At 47.2% G+C, this 9018-nt stretch overlaps 1 non-coding gene across 1 annotated transcript; it reads left to right on the top strand.

Annotated features, from left to right (window-relative positions):
• Positions 1-6674: 6674 nt before the first annotated feature.
• Positions 6675-6746, top strand: Trnar-ucu (transfer RNA arginine (anticodon UCU)). The gene has a single exon. It is a non-coding gene; the product is annotated as a tRNA-Arg (tRNA).
• Positions 6747-9018: the final 2272 nt, after the last annotated feature.

Raw genomic sequence — 9018 nt, 5'->3', positions numbered from 1 at the left:
CCTCATCGTCTCCGCCAACGCGTAAACATCAAGAAAGGCCACAGCAAAGAGTACACAGGCTGCCTCAGAGCCACAGAGAAGACAACAGTGTCCGTCGGTGACTTTGTGAGAATCAAGAAACACGGAATATTTGCTAAGGGTGTCATCGCGCAGACTCCCACAAAGGTTAAGCGCCAACACGGCCTATCATTGTTTCGGCTTGACGATGGACGAACTTGAAACGCATGGAAGTTATCGAAAATACCAGACCCTTCAGATGCATAAAACCCGCAGCCTAACAATACTTCGTAACCCGAAACGCGATCTAACGCACGTGAGCAACCCGAGGTGCGTTCCTCAACAGCCCAGTCCGAAGCCTCACCAGTTACGCCCATGCTAGAAGACCCATCACTAGCTGTGTAGGAGGACTCTGTACCTCAAAGCAGTTTCCGAAAACCGAAAAGCAGGCCTTCGGATGTATACAGCGAACGCGTATAGCTGGTTGGTGGAAGTGTGTAGATGCGTGCAGGCACACAACTAGAGTGCTGCATGAACGGTGTGCACACGTTTGAGTGTTTGTGCAACTGTTTTTTGTTCCCGTTTGTATTGGTTGTTGAATGTATGTTCCATATGCATCACGAATTAGTATCAAGCGCGCATGCAGTGTGTGGTTATGAGTATTTTTAAATATTGTGTGGTAGCATACTAACACAAATCCACAAAGTATCGCTAACACTGTGCCGTTAAGGAGGGGAATATGTAGTGTTTCAATTTTCAGTTTTGCTTGAGGCAGTGTCTATACGGCAATAGATATATATATATATATATATTTATATATATATATATATATATATATATATATATATATATATATATATATATATATATATATATATATATATATATATTGATATATATTGTGACATTAGTGATAGCCTCGTTTGTGGAAGTTCGGTCCGCCGAATGCAATGTCCAATTTGAATAAAATCTTCACTGGAGCCCGATTGCGGCCACGGTTTCTTCATCTCTGTATATACTCATCATCACCGCTTCTTCCGCCTTCTCCAACTATCATCATTAGTAACCTGCTTCGAACGCACTCTTGCTGCCTTCCAGCTCGGCATGCGAATGAAGCGGTTTGCGCGGACTGGTCTGCCTTCGCTTGCCACCGACCATTCATGTGGTGGATGGTGCGTTTCGGTCACGTAAGCCACATCTGCAGTTGCCCCACTGGAGCTCCATTTGGGTTACCGCCTAATGCCGGAAAACAATGGATCGGCTCGCAGGTTCGATACGTCCACCAAATAGCTGCCTGAGTCACCAACTGCGGCATTTCCAGCTCATAGACGGTGCACTGTAGAGCAGAAACCACCACCCAGATGTCTCCACATGGGTTCCATTTGTGCCTCGTTCTCTCCGGGGTCGCGTCTTGCAAGCTTTTCATGGCGACGCCACCACCGGCCACCTTGGCTATCAAAAGTCTCTTCTTTTGGCAAGGATTGTCGACCAGTGTCGTGAAATCTATCGGATCTTGTTCCCCTGTCAGCACCAAAAGCACTCTACAGCAAACCCCTGTCGGTCTTCTCCAGCCTGTTCCGTGTCCAACTACGACGTCTGAAGTGGTCGGTTTTGATTTGTGTGGGCCGTTTACGACGACATACACTGGTCACCAATGGATAGTCATGGCTGTTGATCACTTTACTCTTTACGCGGAGGTAGCGCCACTTCCCTCGGCTAGCGCTGGCGACGTAGCTGCCTTCTTTTTGCGACACAACCTGCCACGGCATGGAGCCTCTCGCGTACTGGTAAGTGACCGCGGCAAGATGTTTCTACCTAGGATCGTTGCGGAAGTACTTCGTGCCTCTAACACCTCGATTAAAATGAAAGATGCCATCCACAAACGAACGGGCTCACCGAACGTTTTCACCGCACACTGTCTGGCATGATATCAATGTACACACGCCCTGACCACCGAAATTGGGCCACTGTATAACCTTCAGTCACCTTTGCTATTATAACACGGCAGTTCAAGGCACTAGAGGGCACTCGAGTTTCGGCCGTGTGTTCGGGCGTCACCCACGGCATGTGCTTTATACCCGTTTCTTTACCTCTGCTGTGTTCGCTTATGCATTGTTCCTAGAACAATTCATGCGTCGGATCGACCACTGTCTGCGACTGCCTCACATGCGCACAGAAGCAGGACAACAAGACCGAAAAAACTGCTACGGCGCTGTTCACTCGTCCGTTTCTTTCCGACCTGGTGACGAAGTCTGGGTGTGGACACCGGTTCGCTCTCCCAAGCCTCCGCGAGAAATTCCTACACCGGTTCCTTGGTGCTTACATAGATCTTGAGGCTACCTCTCCGGTGAACTATCGCGTCGCCCCAGTTGGGGGAAGTTCGGACCGCCGTCATCGTGGCCTGAAGATTGTCCACGTTCCCTGCCTCAAGGCTTCCCACTGGTGTAACCCGCTGTAAAACACGACCAGGAGGCCGCTTCCACCCCGTGGGGAAAATTAGTGTGAGACCAGTGGTAGGCTAGTTTGTGCACGTGCACACGGCTAACTGTAGTGTTCCAGTGGGACGAAATCATCACGGGCTCCCGGTTCGGCTACGGCTTGTTCATCTCTGTCTATACTGGTCATAACCGATTCATCCGTCTTGTCGAACTAGTATCTAGGGTAACCTGGTTCGGTTGCGAGCTTGCTACCCTCCACCTCAGCCACACAATATATATATATATATATATATATATATATATATATATATATATTTATATATATATAAATATATAGATATATATATAAATATATATATATATATATATATATAGTAAGTAAAAATGAGGGGCTCGGTGAGGAAATACAGAAACATAGGTCGGCAGTCTACAACGCCAAAGGAGGCATAGGGGTGTGGTTAGGCTTTATTTTTTACTATGGTTAATGAAGTTAACATTCTTTCAAATATAAGAAAGAAAGAAAAAAAAACACGCGCCTAGAGTGGGGACCGAACACACTCCTTTCGATTAGATCTCGAATGCCTTACCAATTCGGCTATCTGGGCGACTGTGTTCTCCTTCACTTTCTGGGCTATTTTTATTTACTAGAAGTGTATCTGACGCTTGAGGGTGGTAGCCAGCGCCACTCTGACTGCACGGGGAGAAGGGGACCTTTTTTTAACCCCCGAGGTGTGACTCAAACGTCTACGGCCTGTCATGAGCGGGTAACTGGCGGGAAGCCCTCTAATGCTACCTAGGCATCGAGGCTGCCAGAACCGAGACCCTCGCTAGGCTTTCGCAGATTAATATAGTAAGTAAAAATGAGGGGCTCGTTGAGGAAATACAGAAACATAGGTCGGCAGTTTACAATGCCAAAGGAGGCATAGGGGTGTGGTTAGGCTTTATTTTTTTCTTGGTTAATGAAGTTAAGATTTTTTAAATATAAGAAAGAAAGAAAGAAAGAAAAACACGCGCCCAGAGTGGCGACCGAACCCACGCCTTTCGATTAGATCTCGAATGCCTTACCAATTAGGCTATCTGGGCGACTGTGTTCTCCTTCACTTTCTGGGCTATTTTTATTTACTAGAAGTGTATCTGACGCTTGAGGGTGGTAGCCAGCGCCACTCTGACTGCACGGGGAGAAGGGGACCTTTTTTTAACCCCCGAGGTGTGACTCAAACGTCTACGGCCTGTCATGAGCGGGTAACTGGCGGGAATACCCTCTAATGCTACCTAGGCATCGAGGCTGCCAGAACCGAGACCCTCGCTAGGCTTTCACAGATTAATATAGTAAGTAAAAATGAGGGGCTCGTTGAGGAAATACAGAAAAATAGGTCGGCAGTCTACAACGCCAAAGGAGGCATAGAGGTGTGGTTAGGCTTTATTTTTTACTATGGTAATGAAGTTAAGATTCTTTTTTTAAATATAAGAAAGAAAGAAAGAAAGAAAGAAAGAAAAACACCCGCGCAGAGTGGGGACCGAACCCACGCCTTTCGATTAGATCTCGAATGCCTTACCAATTCGGCTATCTGGGCGACTGTGTTCTCGTTCACTTTTTGGGCTATTTATATTTACTAGAAGTGTATGTGACGCTTGAGGGTGGTAGCCAGCGGCACTCCGACTACACGGGGAGAAGGGGCCCTTCTTTTTAACCCCCGGGGCGTGACTCAAACGTCTATGGCCTGTCATAAGCGGGTAACTGGTTGGAAGCCCTCTTATGCTACCTGATGCTTGAGGGTCAGAGTGGCGCTGGCTACCACCCTCAAGCGTCAGATACACTTCTAGTAAATATAAATAGCCCAGAAAGAGAAAGAGAACACAGTCGCCAAGATAGCCGAATTGGTAAGGCATTCGAGATCTAATCGAAAGGCGTAGGTTCGGTCCCAACTCTGGGCGCGTGTTTTTCTTTCTTTCTTTCTTATATTTAAAAAAGAATCTTAACTTAATTAACCATAGTAAAAAATAAAGCCTAACCACACCCCTATGCCTCCTTTGGCGTTGTAAACTGCCGACCTATGTTTCTATATTTCCTCAACGAGCCCCTCATTTTTACTTACTATATTAATCAGCGAAAGCCTAGCGAGGGTCTCGGTTCTGGCAGCCTTGATGCCTCGGTAGCATAAGAGGGCTTCCCGCCAGTTACCCACACATGACAGGCCCTAGACGTTTGAGTCACGCCCCTGGGGTTAAAAAGAAGGTCCCTTCTCCCCGTGTAGTCAGAGAGGCGCTGGCTAGCACCCTCAAGCGTCAGATACACTTCTAGTAAATATAAATAGCCCAGAAAGTGAAGGAGAACACAGTCGCCCAGCTAGCCGAATTGGTAAGGCATTCGAGATCTAATGGAAAGGTGTGGGTTCGGTCCCCACTCTGGGCGCGTGTTTTTCTTTCTTTCTTATATTTAAAAAAAGAATAATAGCTTCATTAACCATAGAAAAAAATAAAGCCTAACCACATCCCTATGCCTCCTTTGGCGTCGTAGACTGCCGACCTATGTTTCTCTATTTCCTCAACGAGCCCCTCATTTTTACTTACTAAATTAATCTGCGAAAACCTAGCGAGGGTCTCGGTTCTGGCAGCCTTTATGCCTAGGTAACATAAAAGGGCTTCCCGAAAGTTACCCCCTTATGACAGGCCGTAGACGCTCGAGTCACACCCCGGGGGTTAAGAAGAAGGTCCCCTTGTCCCCGTGTAGTCATAGTGGCGCTGGCTACCACCCTCAAGCGCCAGATACACTTCTAGTAACTATAAATAGAACAGAAAGTGAAGGAGAACACGGTCGCCCAGATAACCGAATTGGTAAGGCATTCGAGATCTAATCGAAAGGCGTGGGTTCGGTCCCCACTGTGGCCGCATGTTTTTCTTTCTTTCTTATATTTAAAAAAGAATCTTAACTTCATTACCCATAGAAAAAATAAAGCCTAACCAAACCCCTATGCCTCCTTTGGCGTCGTAGACTACCGACCTATGTTTCGGTATTTCCTCAACGAGCCCCTCATTTTTACTCACTAAATTAATCTGCCAAAGCCTAGCGAGGGTCTCGGATCTGGCAGCCTTGAAGCCTAGGTAGCATAAGAGGGCTTCCCGCCAGTTACCCGCTCATGACAGGCCGTAGACGTTTGAGTCACAACCCTGGGGTTCAAAAGACGGTCCCCTTCTCCCTGTGTAGTCAGAGTGGCGCTGGCTACCACCTTCAAGCGTCGGGTACACTTCTAGTAAATATAAATAGCCCAGAAAGTGAAGGAGAACACAGTCGCCCAGATAGCCGAATTGGTAAGGCATTCGAGATGTAATCGAAAGGCGTGGGTTCGGTCCCCACTCTGGGCGCGTGTTTTTCTTTCTTTCTTATATTTAAAAAAGAATCTTAACTTCATTACCCATAGTAAAACATAAAGCCTAACCACCTATGCCTCCATTGGCGTCGTAGACTACCGACCTATGTTTCTGTATTTCCTCAACGAGCCCCTCATTTTTACTTACTAAATTAATCTTCGAAAGCCTAGCGAGGGTCTCGGTTCTGGCAGCCTTGATGCCTAGGTAGCATAAGAGGGCTTCCCGCCAGTTACCCGCTCATGACAGGCCGTAGACGTTTGAGTCACGCCCCTGGGGTTCAAAAGAAGGTCCCCTTCTCCCCGTGTAGTCAGAGTGGCGCTGGCTACCACCCTCAAGCGTCAGATATACTTCTAGTAAATATAAATAGCCCACAAAGTGAAGGAGAACACAGTCGCCCAGATAGCCGAATTGGTAAGGCATTCGAGATCAAATCGAAAGGCGTGGGTTCGGTCCCCACTCTGGGCGCGTGTTTTTCTTTCTTTCTTTTTTATATTTAAAAAGAATCTTAACTTCATTACCCTAGTAAAAAATAAACCCTAACCACACCGCTATGCCTCCTTTGGCGTCGTAGACTGCCGACCTATGTTTCTGTGTTTCCTCAACGAGCCCCTCATTTTTACTTACTATATTAATCTGCGAAAGCCTAGCGAGGGTCTCGGTTCTGGCAGCCTTGATGCCTAGGTAGCATAGGAGGGCTTCCCGCCAGTTACCCGCTCATGACAGGCCGTAGACGTTTGAGTCACGCCCCGGGGGTTAAAAAGAAGGTCCCCTTCTTCTCGTGTTGTCAGAGTGGCGCTGGCTACCACCCTCAAGCGTCAGATACACTTCTAGTAAATATAAATAGGCCAGAAAGTGAAGGAGAACACAGTCGCCCAGATAGCCGAATTGGTAAGGCATTCGAGATCTAATCGAAAGGCGTGGGTTCGATCCCCACTCTGGGCGCGTGTTTTATCTCTTTCTTTCTTTCTTTCTTATATTTAAAAACAATCTTAACTTCATTTACCATAGTAAAAAATAAAGCCTAACCACACCCGTATGCCTCTTTTGGCGTTGTAGACTGCCGACCTATGTTTCTGTATTTCCTCAGCGAGCCCCTCATTTTTACTTACTATATTAATCTGCGAAACCTAGCGAGGGTCTCTGTTCTGGCAGCCTTGATGCCAAGGTAGCATAAGAGGGCTTCCCGCCAGTTACCCGCTCATGACAGGCCGTAGACGATTGAGTCACGTCCCGGGGGTTAAAAAGAAGGTCCCCTTCTCCCCGTGTAGTCAGAGTGGCGCTGGCTACCACCCTCAAGCGTTAGATACACTTCTAGTAAATATAAATAGCCCAGAAAGTGAAGGAGAATACAGTCGCCAAGATAGCCGAATTGGTAAGGCATTCGAGATCTAATCGAAAGGCGTGGGTTCGGTTCCCACTCTGGGCGCGTGTTTTTTTTTCTTTATTTCTTTCTTATATTTAAAAAAAGAATCTTAACTTCATTACCTTAGTAAAAAATAAAGCCTAACCACATCCCTATGCCTCCTTTGGCGTTGTAGACTGCCGACCCATGTTTCTTTATTTCCTCAGCGAGCCCCTCATTTTTACTTACTATATTGATCTGCGAAAGCCTAGCGAGGGTCTCGGTTCTGGCAGCCTTGATGCCTAGGTAGCATAAGAGGGCTTCCCACCAGTTACCCGATCATGACAGGCCGTAGACGTTTGAGTCACAACCCGGGGGTTAAAAAGAAGGTCCCCTTCTCCCCGTGTGGTCAGAGTGGCGCTGGCTACCACCCTCAAGCGTCAGATACACTTCTAGTAAATATAAATAGCCCAGAAAGTGAAGGAGAACACGGTCGCCCAGATAGCCGAATTGGTAAGGCATTTGAGATCTAATCGGAAGGCGTGGGTTCGGTCCCCACTCTGGGCGCGTGTTTTTCTTTCTTTCTTATATTTAAAAAAGATTCTTAACTTCATTACCCATAGTAAAAAATAAAGCCCAACCACACCCCTATGCCTCCTTTGGCGTCGTAGACTACCGACCTATGTTTCTGTATTTCCTCAACGAGCCCCTCATTTTTCTTACTAAATATTTCTGCGAAAGCCTAGCGAGGGTCTCGGTACTGGCAGCCTTGATGCCTAAGTAGCATAAGAGGGCTTCCCGCCAGTTACCCGCTCATGACAGGCCGTAGACGTTTGAGTCACGCCCCTGGGGTTCAAAAGAAGGCCCCCTTCTCCCCGTGTAGTCAGAGTGGTGCTGGCTACCACCCTCAAGCGTCAGATACACTTCTAGTAAATATAAATAGCCCAGAAAGTGAAGGAGAACACAGGCGCCCAGATAGCCGAATTGATAAGGCATTCGAGATCTAATCGAAATCCGTGGGTTCGGTCCCCACTCTGGGCGCGTGTTTTTCTTTATTTCTTTTTTATATTAAAAAGAATCCTAACTTCATTACCCTAGTAAAAAATAAAGCCTAACCACACCGCTATGCCTCCTTTGGCGTCGTAGACTGCCGACCTATGTTTCTGTGTTTCCTCAACGAGCCCCTCATTTTTACTTACCAAATTAATCGGCGAAAGCCTAGCGAGGGTCTCGGTTCTGGCAGCCTTTATGCCTAGGTAGCATAAGAGGGCTTCCCGCCATTTAACCGCTCATGACAGGCCGTAGACGTTTGAGTCACGCCCCTGGGGTAAGAAAGAAGGTCCCCTTCTCCTCGTGTAGTCAGAGTGGCGCTGGCTACCACCCTCAAGCGTCAGATACACTTCTAGTAAATATAAATAGCCCAGAAAGTGAAGAAGAACACAGTCGCCCAGATAGCAGAATTGGTAAGGCATTCGAGATCTAATCGAAAGGCGTGGGTTCGGTCCCAACTCTGGGCGGGTGTTTTTCTTTCTTTCTTATATTTAAAAAAGAATCTTAACTTCATTAACCATAGTAAAAAATAAAGCCTAACCACACCGCTATGCCTCCTTTGGCGTCGTAGACTGCCGACCTATGTTTCTGAATTTCCTCAACGAGCCCCTCATTTTTACTTACTATATTAATCTGCGAAAGCCTAGCGAGGGTCTCGGTTCAGGCAGCCTTGATGCCTAGGTAGCATAAGAGGGCTTCCCGCCCGTTACCCGTTTATGACAGGCCGTAGACATTTGAGTCACGCCCCGGGGGTTAAAAAGAAGGCCCCCTTCTTCTCGTGTCGTCAGAGTGGCGCTGGCTACCACCCTCAAGCGTCAGATA

Source organism: Haemaphysalis longicornis, unplaced genomic scaffold (genome assembly GCF_048455015.1).
Source record: "Haemaphysalis longicornis isolate Haplotype H1 unplaced genomic scaffold, Haemaphysalis longicornis Haplotype H1 scaffold_11, whole genome shotgun sequence".
NCBI lineage: Eukaryota > Metazoa > Arthropoda > Arachnida > Ixodida > Ixodidae > Haemaphysalis > Haemaphysalis longicornis.
The sequence above is the reverse complement of the archived record's forward strand: the minus strand, read 5'-3'. Positions and strand labels throughout refer to the sequence as shown.